Raw genomic sequence first — 15,821 nt, 5'->3', positions numbered from 1 at the left:
CCAACTAAGTCGAAATCCAGCTAAACACAAGGCAAACAATCTGGGGTAACCATAGTCCGGTATCCACCTTCCTACAAGCTGCAGTCTGGAAATACCTAGCCTTGCATCTACTAACTACAACACCTCTGCTACTCTTTCAAGAATTGGCCGAAGCTTGACATTACTAAGTTTAATTCCTTGCTATCTTTAACCCCCCCACATATCACAATAATGTTACTTCGGATCTAGCAGCTTTTCAAAGTTGGATTCAAACGGCCCTTGATATCTGCCTCCCCACCACTGGTAGAAAGTTTAACAACCACCGGCCCCCGGCCCCCTGGTTCTCCGATGATTTAAAGATAGAAAAAACTAAATGCAAAAATCTGGAGCGTCGGTGGCGCAAGAACTACTGAGCTGAAGCAAAACTGGCCTACAATACTAGTAAACGGGCCTATCACTCCCTTTGTCGAGTTGCGCGAGCTAATTATGTCTCCGCATCTATTCTCCAGGCAAAAAACTGCCCCAAAGCTCTGTTCAAAATGGGCAAGGACCTCTCCGGTCAAGCCACCATACAACCTTCTCCTATACTTAACTCTACTCAATGTGAAGATCTTGCGCAATTCTTTGTGAATAAAGTAGATTATTTATTCCTCATTGGCCAGCTCTACCCCCGTTTCCCTACTCCCTCCTACTATATCCACTTATTGCCCTGATCTTGACAATTGCACAAACTTGGCAATGGTATCCTCCCTTGAATCTTGGCCACTCCTGGACATGAAGGCACTCTCGCATCATCTTGGACATATTGAATCGGGTTCCCCATGTGACATACGGCCTATCTCAGTTTTGCGACAAATCGCCCCATCCTCTCTCACCTATGTTCTCAATTTACTTAATACTTCTTTACTGACTTCTACTGTTCCTCTTAGCTGGAAGCATGCAATGGTGTTCCCACTGTTAAAAAAAACTAATGCTGCTCTTCCTTCTAACTTTCGTCCTATCTCTCTTTTACCTGTTCTTTCAAAGATTCTTGAGAGACATATAAATTGTCATTTGTCCCAATTTATTGAAACAAATGGGCTGCTTCACCCCACTCAATCTGGCTTCAGGAACCTTTACTCTACCGAGTCCTCTTTACTCGGAGTCACAGAAGCACTTCGTCACAACATCGACAAGGGTAAGACCATGGCCTTAGTGCTCCTCGACCCGAGCGCAGCTTTGGATGCGGTTTCTCATACCGTACTAATTAAGGCCCTTCAATGTTCGGGTGTTACAGGGACCGCCTTGAGCTGGCTTAGTTCGTTCCTTTCTGATCGCGCCTTGCAGGTTTTTTCATCTACCTCTAAATCCAAATCTCATCCCTTGCCTTTCGGAGTCCCCCAAGGCTCAATTCTCAGCACTCTGTTGTTCAATATTTACATCCGACCGCTGGCAGTTTTAGTGGAAGAATCTGGGTTGTCGCTTTTTTCATACGCTGACGACACCCAGATTCTCTTCTCTCTGTCATCCGACAAACCATCCGAGCCCTCGGCACTTAGAGCTGGCCTTAGTAAAGTTATGACATGGATGAACGCCAATTTTTTTAAACTCAATGGAGACAAGACTGAGGTTTTGATCCTTGGCAAGGACCGCAGTTTCTCTTCCAGGGGATCCTCATCAATAGTCATAAGCATTAGAATTCTTTTTTGCTCTTACTTGACATTTTACATTCAGTCATTTTTGTGAACATTTTCTCCTGAGAATGCCTTCACTATTTGACAAATGTCCTTCTTGTGGCAACAAGAAGGCCAAATCAGACGTCTGTATCCTGTGTCTGCCTGAGGGAAGATCTCCGGTGAAGAAGGGCTCCAGGAAGACTCATAAACCACCGGTGGATCATTCAGCTTCTAATCTACCGTCGACGGCGGGCTCGCCGTCGAAGAGAAGACCAGGTACGTCGACGACGTCAAAGGATCCAGCTCCGTCGTCGAAATCCCCTCCGCCGGCGTCAACCGGGCGATGTCCGACGTCGAGGAAGGGAACTCCGCCGCCGTCAACCGGGCGACGGTCGGCGTCGAGATCCAAGACCCCTCTGCCGTCGTCAACCAGGCGACGACCGGCGTCGAGGGAGGTCACCCCTCCGCCGACGTCATCCAGACGACGACCGGCGTCGAGAAGTGTGACTCCTCCGCCGTCGTCAAAGAAATGGCGATCGGCGTCGAGGACCAAGACCCCTCCGCCGTCGACAAGGAAAAGTCGCTCGGCGTCGAGGATGCAGTCTCCGTCGATGTCTCGTCAGCTCTCGGCGTCGAGGGTGCCCAATACCCCTCCGCCGTCGTCGCATAGACATTCGACGTCGAGGCAGAAAACTCCGTCGACGGCTGGACATCACCGTTCGACGTCGAGAGAAAGACCTCCGTCGACGACTGGACATCGTCACTCGACGTCGAGGCAGAGCGCTCCGTCGACGATTGGACATCATCGTTCGACGTCGAGAGAAAGACTTCCGTCGACGACTGGGCATCGTCGTTCGACGTCGAGAGAGGGGGCTCCGTCGACGGCCGGTACTCACCGTTCGACATCGAGACAGGGAACTCCGTCGGCGGCAGCTCATCGCCGCTCGACGTTGAGAGACCATTCCTCCTCGCATAGACAATCAAAGACAAGATTGTTTGATCCACCGACTCCCCGAAAGCACTCGACGACGAGGGAAGATCGCTCGACGTCGAGGTGTTCAGATGTAGTTATGGTAACGGAGTCAGCTTCCCGTCATTCCACTTCAAGGTCCTCTGGCTCCTCGACTGCATCTTCTAAGTCCAGGAGTCCTGTGCGCAAATCTCCTGAGCGTCGGACAGACCCGTGGGCGGATAAAGTCAGACTGTCACCTAGATGGTACAGATCTCTTGAACATTGGAGAGATTCTGGGGCTGCAAAACGTATGCAGGACTATGCCAGCTCGCAGCACAGGTCTCCCCTTCAGGATCTAGTTGAGGAAATGGACAAGCATAGTCCTCCCAGGCACAAATCTCCTGTGAGACCAACACCCAGATCTCCCAGAACGCCCCGATCTCCCAGAAACGAACCAGAGGACCGAGTCAGGTCTCGCTCTCCTAGACGGGAAGAGCGTTCGAAAAGATCAAAAGAGAGGGGGCACAGTGTTCACCGTAGACGTCGACGCACGCCATCTACTTCATCTACCTCCTCTACTAAGTCTTCCAAGAGGGACTACTCCCCTACGTTGACGGACAGTCCTACGTCCAGGTCCTCCCCAGTGGATGACATTGGCACGTATCTGGATGTCTTACAAAGAGGAGCTCAGAAGCTGAGCATTGAAATGTCTGTCCCTCAAGTTACAACGACAGTCATTTTTGAGACTTTACACAAGAAAGCGATCTCACGTCCTCTACTTCCATTAGTCCCGGGGATTATGGTTCCTGTCAATGAGGTATTCCTAACTCCGGCGGCTATTAGAGCGGTGCCAGCCCGCATTCAGAAGAAATACAAACCGGCCTCTTCTGACCCGGTTTTTGTACGATCTGACCCTCCAGCAGACTCTGTAATTGTGGCAGCAGCGAGGAAGACACACGCAGTTGCCGGCTCCTCTTCAGTCCCGCCAGACAAAGACAGCAAGACTCAAGACTCCTGGAGTCGGAAAGTTTGCACCTCAGCTGCTTCGACTCTTAAGGTTTCTAGTGCGGCTGCGCTTCTGGGTCGATACGATAGGGCCTTATGGGACTCTATGGAAAGGTTCAAAACCAAGCTGCCAAAAGAAGATCAGCAGGATTTTGAAGAGACTGTGACTGAGGGATGTCTGGTGGCGAATCAGATGATAAGTACGGCTGCGGATGGTGCTGTCTTTGCGGCGCATTCCTATTCACATGGGGTTTGTGCCAGGAGGTCGGCATGGTTGCGCCTTACAGGCCTGAAGCCGGATGCTCAGCATCGCATCCTTAATCTCCCCTTTTCGGGTTCCGCTCTCTTCGGGGAACATGCTGACGAGGAAATGACCCGAATGAAGACGGAACTGGACACAGTGAAAGCGGTGGGCTTGGAGAAAAAGAAAGAATTCAAGCGCCACTTCAAGACCAACAGGGGGAGAGGGGCTCAACAGAGGGTTCAAACCCCTCAGTGGTCCCAAAATAAGAACCAAGGGAAACCCCAGTTTCGAGGTAAACCTGGCAGAGGTAGAGGAGGTCATCAACAATCCTCTAACACCACCAGAGGAGGAAAAGCCTGAGCAGTGGCTTCCTCTGGCGCCGTTGCCCACTCCAGTGGGAGGAAGTGCTTCACAACACCTGGCAGAGTGGGTCAGCATCACAAAGGATCAGTGGGTGCTGAATATACTGCGCAATGGATACAAACTACGTTTCCTTGCTCCTCCAAAGAACATACCTCCAAAGAGCGCTTCCCCTCACCAACTAAGCTTGCTCCGAAGAGAGGTAAAAGTCCTACTACAAAAGCGAGCGATAGAGGAGGTTCCTCTCGCTCAAAGAGGAAAGGGAGTTTACTCCAGGTACTTTCTTGTCCCCAAAAAAGATCAGGACGACAAGTTCAGACCAATACTCGATCTGCGACTTCTAAACAAGATCATCATCAGAGAAAAGTTCCGCATGCTGGCTCTTCACCAAATATGCCCACATCTTCAAGTCGGAGATTGGATGTGTTCGGTGGACCTGCAAGATGCGTACTTTCACATCCCAATTGCTCAACAACATCGCAAGTACTTGAGGTTTGTCGTAGGGAACAAACACTATCAGTACGCAGTGCTACCCTTCGGTCTCAAGTCCGCACCACGAGTCTTCACCAAATGCATGGCAGTGGTGGCGGCTTTTCTGCACAAGAAGGGACTCTTCCTATACCCATACTTGGACGACTGGCTCCTAAAAGGTCCATCTCCAGTGCGGGTAAAACACGATCTACATCTGTGTCTTCTCCAATTACACAGGCTCGGTCTCCATGTGAATCTGGAGAAGTCAGTCCAGCGGCCTACACAGTCAATTCACTACCTAGGCTCCGTTCTGGACACAAAAGTGGGAAAAGCGTTTCCTTCGGAGGAGAGACTTTTTTCCCTGAACCAGAAATGTGGAATTCTGCTAGAATCTCGGCTTCCAACAGCCCGACAAGTAGCATCCCTGCTGGGTTCCATGGCATCCTGCATCTTTCTCATCCCAAACGCCAGGCTGAGAATGCGTCCTCTACAGCAGGCCCTGGAGGATCAATGGGACCAGGCGACAGGTCTTTGGGAGGATTGCATCAAGCTCTCCCAAGCGACAAAAGATTCCAGCAAATGGTGTACATGGAGAAAGAATTTGCTGGTGGGAGTTCGTTTTCACCAGCCTCTTCCAACCCAATCGATAGTGACGGATGCCTCTCTACAAGGTTGGGGAGCACACATGGGTCCGCTTCAAATTCAAGGCCAGTGGTCTGCGCAGGAGCAGACGTACCACATCAATATGCTGGAACTCAGAGCGGTATTCCTGGCTCTCAAAGCTTTTTTCCCAGCGATAGAGTCCAGCTCAGTCCTAGTTCAGACGGACAATACGACCACCATGTTCTATCTGAACAAGCAAGGAGGCACAAGGTCTCGCCCTCTGTCTCGAGAGGCTCAAGCAATCTGGCTTTGGCTCCTCTCTCGAGGCCTCACGGTAGTGGCAGTGCACCTTCCAGGCGAGTTGAACGTAAAAGCAGACGCACTCAGCAGACACTTCGAAGATCAGCCAGACTGGGTGCTACACGACGAAGTCGTGGAAGAGCTTTTTCGTTGCTGGGGTCGTCCAACCATAGATTTGTTTGCAGACGATGAAAACTCCAAATGCCACGCCTTCGCGTCCAGGTTCCACCGGCCAGGGACTCAGGGGAATGCTCTACTGATGGATTGGTCAGGGACATTCGCTTACGCGTTTCCTCCCCTGGCTTTGATTCCAAGAGTAGTTTCCAAGCTCTGCAGGTCGAACATGGACATGATCCTAAAAGCTCCGGATTGGCCGCGGCAGTGGTGGTACCCGGATCTTCTACATCTGTCTGTGTGTCCACACAGACGACTCCCTTGCAGGCCGGACCTGTTGAGCAAGATGAACGGGAGGATAATGCATCCCAACCTCCCTTCACTGAACCTAACAGCATGGTTCCTGAGGTCCTGCAATACAGACTCTTGAACTTGCCTCCTGAGTGCATGAACATTTTAAAGGAGGCTAAGAGACCTTCCACGAGAGCGTCCTATGCGTTCAAGTGGAAGAGGCTTTTCTTATGGTGTAGGGATCATCACCTTGATCCGACTACAGGACAGGAGGATGTCATCTTGCCATACCTCCTTTCCCTAGCGACTGCTGGTTTAAAATACTCTTCTATTAGGGTGCATTTGTCAGCCATAGTAGCATACAGAAAATCACCTGATCAGGTTTCTTTCTTTCAGGTTCCAGTGGTTAAGGACTTCCTCCAGGGGTTGAAAAAAGTGTATCCCCCTGTGCGAAAGCCTTCTCCTCCATGGGAATTGAACCTGGTTCTATCCAGGTTAATGTCACCGCCTTTTGAGCCCATCCACAAGGCCTCTTTACAACATCTCTCTTGGAAGGCGGCCTTTTTGGTGGCTATCACCTCTGCTCGCAGAGTCAGCGAGATTCAAGCTCTCTGTGCGAAAGAACCATACACTGTCTTTCATCATAATAGGGTAGTCCTAAGGGCTCATCCGACTTTCTTGCCTAAAGTCATTTCTGATTTTCATATAAATCAGTCCATTTCACTCCCTTCGTTTTTTCCAAATCCTACGACCCCAGCCGAGCGGTCACTTCACTCCTTAGATCTTAAGAGAGTGCTGAAGTTTTATTTGGAAATGACCAAAGGGATTAGGAAAACGGATCAACTGTTTGTGAACTATGGTTCGATGCGAACAGGTTTTCCAGCGGCCAAGAGGTCCATCGCGAGATGGATTGTCTCTTGCATAAAATTGGCTTATCAGCTTGCAGGCAAGCCTTTGTTGCAGTCACCCAAAGCGCATTCCACTAGAGGGAAGGCCGCTACAGTAGCCTTCTTGCACGACATTCCAATGTCGGAGATTTGCAAGGCTGCGACTTGGAAATCAGTTCATACCTTCACGAGACACTACTGTCTCGAGTCTGATTCCAGGGCCGATACTCAAGTAGGACAAGCCTCTTTGAGGAATCTATTTGGGTAGCCTACGGCCTGTACAAGCTTAGTAGTTACTAGGCTTAATATAGTTATTACTGTATTGTTACTCCTTTGCCCGCAGGGAGATGAGGTGAGGCTCGCTATTCTATTCTAATGCTTATGACTATTGATGAGGATCCCCTGGAAGAGAAGGATTAGTTACTTACCTGTAATCCTAGTTCTCTTCCAGGGGTATCCTCATCAAAGTCATAAGCAACCCTCCCGCCTCCCCGGGCAAAGGACGTTCTTTAATAAGGAGATATTGTTAACCTATCTGTTACTGGGTTTATTTTCTGTCTCCGAAAAGAACAACTGACCTAACTGTCACCCCTGAGGCATGATGGGATACTGGGGGTCATGGGTGCCTTAAAGCACGGTGTCAGTTTATTGCTATGTAGCTACAGGTTAGCTTTTCAGTCTTTTTAGACTGTGTGTTTGCAATGCAGCCTGGGAGCTTTTCTATGCTTCCAGTGAGTTATGAGAATTTCTACTGCTTTCTGAGCATTAAAACAGTTTCTAAAACAAACTTTGTGTTGTTTTTCTCATGTTTTCTAATGCTTATTACTCATAGTGAAGGCATTCTCAGGAGAAAATGTTCACAAAAATGACTGAATGTAAAATGTCAAGTAAGAGCAAAAAAGAATTCTAATGCTTATGACTTTGATGAGGATACCCCTGGAAGAGAACTAGGATTACAGGTAAGTAACTAATCCCTCTGGGGCCCTCAACATTGGCCTCCAGTAATGGGTATGCTACCTCATCCGGCTACTCAGGTGCGCAACCTTGGTTTCATTATAGATGAGTTTCTCTCTATGCGGCAGCAAGCGACCAGGCTTGCTGCCACCTGCTTCACCATTTTGAAATGGTTAAGGAAGATAGTGTGGATGCCCCCCACCTACACCCAGCGTATCGTGGTCCAGGCCCTGGTGACGTCCAGGCCGGATTACGGTAATATTCTCTAACTGGGTATTAATAAGGAAATAACACGCAAACTGCAGCGAGTTCAAAACTCTGCCGCGAGATGACTCTGCCGAGTTCCTAAAACTGTCTCAGCATCTAAGTCATTGATCAACCTCCACTGGCTTTCAGTGGAGAATCGAGTAAAGTTCAAGGCCCTTACGTACATGTTCCGCATCAAGCATTCCAAGGCTCCCGACTATGTACAACAGCTTGCTACCCCTTATGTCCCTCCCCGCACACTCAGATCCTCTACTCAAGCGAAATTCCAAGTCCCGAGAATTAAATGATCCCGTATGGGAGGACGTTCTTTTTCTTATCTTGGCCCCACTCTCTGGAATTCGCTTCCATTGCCCCTTAGGTTACAATCTGATCTTCTATCCTTCCGGTGATCCATAAAAACTTGGCTTTTTAGCCAATAGTCCTTTTCCTTTTCTTCCTGCTTCCTCTGTCAGCGCCGGGAAACCCCTTGAGGTAGCTGTACACTGGTTTATAAATTTAAATAAATAAATAAATAAATTGCTGTGTCAGGAAGTCAGCCAAAATTAAAATAAAATACAAAGGGATTATTACAAAATCATTATCTCCTTACAACAGATAACTTAATTTTCCTAAAATTGCCCTTAGTTTTGTTACAACAAATACATTCTCAATTTATGGGCACAATCCTATATAATCTAAACATTTTAATTTTCTGTTTAAACCACTTAAAATTACCATATTTTTAAATTCTCTTTGTCACTACACGGACAACTCCTCCATTCCCTATTCCATAAGTAACCTTTTAAAAGCCTGGATATACTTTGCCACTGCTATTGCTATATCGAGGAACTGCCTGTCCAGGAGGAGCTCAATTGCTTGCATCCGTGACCCAATCCCATACTTTAAAAATACAGGACGTAGAAACAATTTTCGTTTGTCTTGCAATTTTTGCAATCCATCAGAATGTGAAGGGAATTACATTTCATACTCATCCCACATTTACACCTCCCTTCATGGTCCATCAGTATTCCTTTTTATTTTGTCATTGGCTCGAGCGGGATTAATGCTTACTCTCATTCTAAAAAGTTCCATTCTTAGCCATTGATTTGGTAGGGTATCTAGGTAAGGATACCCTTTTTCATTCCTCCAACTATTTATCAAAAATTGCACGACACTTTTTGTCTCAAACACTCCATATCAGTTAGTCTGGACTTTTCCTGTGTTAGGGATTTGAGTACACTTTTTGTTTCTTCAATATGCAAGGACTGGGGTTCAATTTTCACCTTCAAACTATCACAGATGGAATAAGTTTCTTTCTTATTATTTTCACCCACTTTAGTTCGTTCAACTGTATCTCCTTCATACGCCAAACCAACACTTTACCATCTTCCCCTGCCTCCAGTAGTTTCCAAGATCTAAGTAAACTCACTTGGACCTGGACATTCCATGATATCAAGTCTAGCTCTAGCCCAATGGCCTGGAACATGAGCTAGGCAATGACATCAATGCTTTTAAGCATTTACCTTCCTCGCTGTCCCAGGTACTTTTCCCTCCGAAACATAAAATTTCTTCCCCATACTGCAATTGTGGAGGGATCATTGCATTAAATGCTTTCAACAGGGGTCTATGGGACATAGCGTCATAATTACGATTGAATTTTTTCAGGCCACAGACTGCGGCTAAAGCTTTGGCTTTTTGGGCCTCTAAGTGCGCACTCCATTTCAGTGACCTGTCAAACCATATTCCCAGATATTTATATTCGTCGTTCACTTCTAGTTTTGTTTGCCCCAAAAACCAGTTCCAATTTTGATTTCTCGTCCCAAAGCACAATATTTTTGTTTGGTCCATGTTAACTGTAAGGTGTTTTGAAGCACAATATGCATCAAACGCATTTAGCTTCCTTTGCAGACCCACTTCTGTTTGATCGAGAATTACTAAGTTGTCTGCGTACAGTATGCAGGACACATGCTTCCCATTTACCTTTGGGCTTGCACTTCTCTCCATCATTAATGAGGAAGGTAGGTCAGCAAGGAAGATGGCAAAAATAAGTGGGGCCAATACGCAGCCCTTAGACCATTATTAATAGCAATCTCCGTTGTCAACCCCCACATAGTATCTTTGATGACCTGAGCCCAATTCTGGCTATGCAATTCCTGGATTATTACTAGGAGCTCTTCCGGAATATTTTACCTTTTTAGCGACTCCCAGAGACACTCCCTGTCTACTAGATCAAAAGCTGCCCAAAAGTCAACAGAACAGCAATAAAATCTACCTTGCTGATCTAACGACTTCCGAGCTAATGCCCATAAGGCAAACCAGTGATCAATGGTTGAGTGCCCCTCCTTAAACCCTCCTTGTTCCACAGGCACAATCGAGTATAATTCTACCTAGTCCTTCAGTCTGCCTAGGATTATTTTAGAAAATACTTTTACCCCAATGTCTAACAGATTAATTAATCTGTAGTTTTTTGGGTCCTTCCTGTCCCCTTTTTTATGCAGAGGCCTAATCACCGCACCCCTCCATGATTTTGGGATGATACCTAGTTCTAGCACCAAGGAGAACATATTTGAGAAAAATAGTTCCCACCAGTTTAACTCAGTTTTAATTATAACCGCAGGTAAGTTATCTCGCCCAGCGGCTCGAGTTAGATTTAACTGCCTGATGGTGTCCTTCACTTTTTCCATCGTAAATGCAGGTATTAACACTTTTGCCTCCAATATCTTAGGTGCTCTTCCCTCGCTTACTGATGACGCATTGCTAGCCGTAAATAATTGGCCTAGGTACTCTTCCCAGGATGCCTCATCAACTGCACAGCTCAGGGTTTCTGGTGACCGCCAGAGACATCTTGAATCAACTGCCAGAAGCCTTGATATTTTTTGTTTCTATTGTTTCTAATAGGTTATCCCAGCATTTTTATTTTAATCTCCTCTTCTTAGACCTCATCAACATTTTATAATCTTTCCTTAAGTTAGTTAAGTAGGTAAAGCCCTCCTGATCAAACCTTAGCCTCCGGCATCTTTCATCTCTTCTTAATGACCTTTTTTCCCCTACATTCTAAGTCAAACCAGCTTATTTGCTTTCTATAATGGGCTTGTGGGTCTTTAATTCCCTTTCCATTCATCTTTAGGTCGACTCTGAGGCATTGTATAACCTGATACATTTTTTTCTCAAACCATAAAATTGTCTGAGCATTCCCCACCTCCAAGGTTAAATTTTTTTGAAACGTAGTTTCCCTAAATATTCATCTGTTAAATTTGTAGTTAGACGTTTTGGATATGCCATAGTTTGGGGGAGGACTCTTTCACAGAGTCTTGGGGGCCCTCTCTCCACTTCACAGAACAATTGGTAATGGTCACTTTCTTTACCTTGAATTCCTTTAAAGTTTTTACCTTAGCGTAGTTCCAGGCATGTAGAAACACATAATCTGTGGGACAATGTTGGTTACATCTTCTGAACGTTTGTTTCGCTGGACGGTCTGCACCTGCCCTACCATTTAAGCAAATTAGCCCTTTTATCCCAAGGAATTCCCCTAAGTCTTCATCATGTCTACTCATGTCGCAAGTGGGAAAGTGTGCAGGCATTATCTCATAAGCTTTTAACATTTCTTTTAACCAGGGGTCTATTTTTTGGGGGTTTAATTTATGGTTAAAATCGTCCATAATAATCATCAGATCTTTTCCATACTATATATCTTCTCTTAATAGTATGTGATGTTATGTTAATTGATATTTGTAAAGCGCTAAATCACCATCGGGTTTCTCAGCGCTAAGGAAGGAGTAGGTTTAGTCTGCAAGACGACACTAGGGTCGAGCGTGAGGTTAAGCTGTGTTTAGCGATTCCCTGAACAGGATAGTTTTGAGCTGTTTCCTGAACTGAAGCAGGGAGGGTTCCTTTCGGAGAAGCTCTGGTAACTGGTTCCAGAGCTGGGGGGCTAAGATGGAGAAGGCTCTACCTCCTTTGGATGCAACCTTATACCCAGGGCAGGATAGTCGACAGGCCTGGGATGACCGTAGTGTGCGGCCAGGCACATATGCCTCAAGGAGTTCCCTTATGTAAGATGGGGCCTGGCCATAGATTGATTTGTGGGCAATGCAGAGGCCCTTGAACTTTGCCTAATGGGTAGCCAATGAACTTTGCGCAACAGAGGAGTGGCATGAGATCTTCTAGGGAGCCTGTAGACCAGCTTTGCTGCATCATTCAAGATCACCTGGAGTTTGTTCACTAATTTCTGAGGGAGGCCAATATATAAGGCATTGCCGTAGTCTAGCCTTGAAACAACAGTTGCCGAGACTATCATTTGAAGGGAGGTGGTGGATAGGAGGGGGGCAAGTTTCCGCATCTGTCTGATCAGACCTGTGCATGTACCGACCACCGAAGAGACTTGATTGGCCATGGAGAGCTTGGAGTCAATCTTTAAGCCTAGACTCTTCACGACCGGCACGTGGGTTGGGGTAGGGCCTAGCTCTTGGGGCCAGAAGTGATCATTCCAGGGGGAATTTATAGAGGGGATGACCAGGAACTCTGTCTTATCCTCATTGATTTTCACTGAGTTTTCTGCCATCCACTTTACAGTGAATCGGAGGACATTTTGTGCATGGGCCTGGGCATGCGGGGTGTTGTTGATGCTGAGAAGGAGTTGTGTGTCATTCTCATAATTGAAAAATTTTCAGTCCATGTTAGATAGGGCCGCTATCAGTGGTTGCAGGTATATATTAAAAAGTAGTGGAGATAAAGCGGAGCCCTGAGGGACTCAACAGCAAAGCACCCCCTTGTCTGATATCCGCTCGCCCAATTGAATTCTTTGGGACCGGCCAGATAGAAAGGATTTGAGCTATTGGTGGGCTCGACCACGGATTCCCAAGGTTGTGAGTCTGGCCAATCGTTTCGCATGGCTGACAGTATCGAACACCGCTGATAAGTCCAATAAGATCAGGGCACTAGGTTTTTTACTGTCAGCCATGGTTCTGGGTTCGTCGAGTACTGATAGCATGACCAATTCAGTACTGTGGTGTGATCTGAAGCCTGCTTGGTGGACATGGAGAAGGTGGTGGTCCTCCAGAAAGGATGAGAGTGTTTTAAGGACATGTTGCTCCAGGACTTTGGCGAGGAAGGGTAGTTGGGAGATGGGCCTATAGTTTTTTGGGTTGGCCGCGTCCGCCCCGACTTCTTCAGAAGGGGTATGACTCTAGCTTCCTTTAGGTTAGATGGTAGATACCCAGACTCCAGAGAGTGGTTAAGCATAGCGATGAAATGGCTTTCTAAGCCAGGGAGTGCCATTGTGAAGAATCTGGGGGGGCAGGGGTCTGCGGGGGAACCTGTTTTAATCTGATTCATAAGTCGGGAAAGGGAGATAGGGTCCAGTTTGGGGAAACTGGTAAGCATTTGAACTGGGGGGGCTTCCTGAGGTAGGGGAGTGGAGCTATAATTAATCGAGATACTGTCAATGTCAGAGAGAATATCTCTCACTTTCTGCAAGAAAAAGGCTTGGAAAGTGTTGCACTCAATGCAGCCATCTTCTGATTTCTGCTCTGATTTTTGACTGAGTTCCTTCAGAATTCTGAAGGTCTCTTTCTGTCTGTTTGCAGCTGTAGTGATTCTGATCTCATAATATAAAGCTTTGGTGGTAGAGATGTGTTTTTGTATAAGTTGAGTCTTGTGGATATCTCGCTCAGCTGGGTCATAAGTTTTATGCCAACGTCTCTCTGTGTGTCTTTGTCTTTATTGCCCTTAGAGTTTGATTGTACCAGGGACCCCTTTTCCCTTATCTTTGATCCTTTCCCTTCTCTCTGGTGCTACGTGATCAATGGCTGCACATAGGCTGTTCGTAAGGGTTTCACATTCCTGATCCAAATTTCCCTTTCCAGGCTTAGGGGGGAGAGGGGGGCACCTGAGGAGCGTATCCACTAAAATTGTAGGTTCAATTGCTTTCCATTTTCGTGTCATTTTCCATTTGTGAGGGGGTTTGGACAGGAGGTTGTCTGTCTGTATCCAGCAGCTGATAAGATAGTGATCAGACCACACACAGGGACTGATATCTATAAGACTAGACCACGGTTTGGAGGTCCAGACGAGGTCTAGGGTGTTACCTTTATTGTGGGTGGGGCCCTCAACCATTTGACGGAGACCTAGCGTGTTCATAAATGTCTCCAGTTGGTGGGCCACAGGTGTTTTGTCCCAGTGGTAGTTGAAGTCTCCAACAACAAGCAGGTTTTTATACTGTGTGCAAAGGTCAGAGATTATTTCAAGGAAGAGGTCGTTAAAAAGAGGGGTTGGCCTTGGAGAACGATATACCGCCAAAAGTGCGAGACAGTAATTAGTAGAGGAGATTTTTACCCCGAGGAGGTCAGCGTTGTCAATATTTCTGCTAATATTTTTGTAACTTTTAGCTGTTTTTTAAAGAAAATGGCCACACCCCCACCTCTAGTGTTTTCCCTACGGTTATCCCATAGGACGTCGTAATCTCCAGGTAGCGCAGAGATAATGTCAGGAGTTGATGTTTCCCCTAACCAAGTTTCCGTAAGTGCCAGGACGTCGAGGTCTCCGTCCTGGAGTAGGGTGAAGACTTCGAGGTGGTGTTTTTGAAGGGAACGAGTGTTGAGGGTGGCCACCTTCAATTTGGTCAGTTTCTTAGCAGTTGAGTTTACTTGGCGCACTGAGTTTCCTGACCGTTGGATAGGAGTGCTATCTCCTCCCATCTTTTTTTAAGATATTTGCCCGCCTAAGTGTATTTAGTGTGTTACTATTTATTGTAAGATTATCTGAGTTTAGAGCATGTATCTCTTTGACTGACTAAGAGCGCCGTTATCCAGAGTTCCTGGTCCCTGGGCCCAGTTGGGCGCGGGCGGGCTTTCCTTTGGCGTGCCCTCGGCACGCCAGAGGAGCGCCTGCTGCGCGCGTTCACTGAGACATCCGACTATGTAGGGTGCCAAGCGGAAAGCTACTCCGCCCCCTCTATCCCGGAACTGCTCCGTGAGTGGTCTGCTGTCCGACAACCACACCCTCCACTCAAACAGCCGCAGCTGCAAGGTTCGAGGCGGGTAACGCGGAGAAAGCAGAGCAAACGAGGTATTAGAAGTGATTTCTTATTTTTAAAACAAGAGCGTTGTCAGCACACATAATCACATGAATAGTACCATTTCTCTTTCATATTCTTCTTTAGAACCCCATTGTATGTAGGTGTTCACTACAATGACGCAGTCATTTTGCCTTTCCGGCCCCTGTAAAATTACCTCAACAACCAGCACCCATTTGCAAGAAGCAGTTATTGTATTTACTTTACTTGCTGTTCTTGTAGAAATACGTGTCATAATTCCCCCAGAAGGACTTCCAAATCTTGATTTACTGGAAGGTTTCTGAATCTGAGAACACCCATTTACCACTGGGGTATTGTTGCACAGCCAGGTTTCCTGCAGTCAAACTATATCAATCTGCCTAGAGGCGTATTTTATACTATCAATCTTTGTTTGCCCTATAAAACCATTGATGTTCCACAAAATTATTTTTAGGCTATGTGACAACCCACTTCCCTAATCAATCTCGCTGAAGAGACGAGATTCGTTCAGCGCCCACAAAGATTTACTTAAGATGCTCTCTCCGAGGCTCCAGATCCCCCAATTTTTACAGGGTTCTAGATTCTCTACAACGATGTTAATATTTGCTCTTTTCCCGCATGCCCTATCTATCAATCTAGCCTGCCTTTTCCCCAGGCCTGCGTGACAATTCAGAAAGGCACTCTTGGGCTGTATTACCCTTTCGAATTC

At 46.8% G+C, this 15,821-nt stretch overlaps 1 protein-coding gene across 7 annotated transcripts in view; it reads left to right on the top strand.

The window, feature by feature from the left end:
- The window catches only part of UNC13B (unc-13 homolog B), a 3,555,093-nt gene that overhangs the window by 929,279 nt on the left and 2,609,993 nt on the right, over positions 1–15,821 (top strand). The gene's annotated exons all lie outside the window — the stretch shown is intronic.

Source organism: Lissotriton helveticus, chromosome 2_1 (assembly GCF_964261635.1).
Source record: "Lissotriton helveticus chromosome 2_1, aLisHel1.1, whole genome shotgun sequence".
Taxonomy (NCBI): Eukaryota; Metazoa; Chordata; class Amphibia; order Caudata; family Salamandridae; genus Lissotriton; species Lissotriton helveticus.
This window is presented reverse-complemented; position numbering and strand designations above follow the sequence as displayed.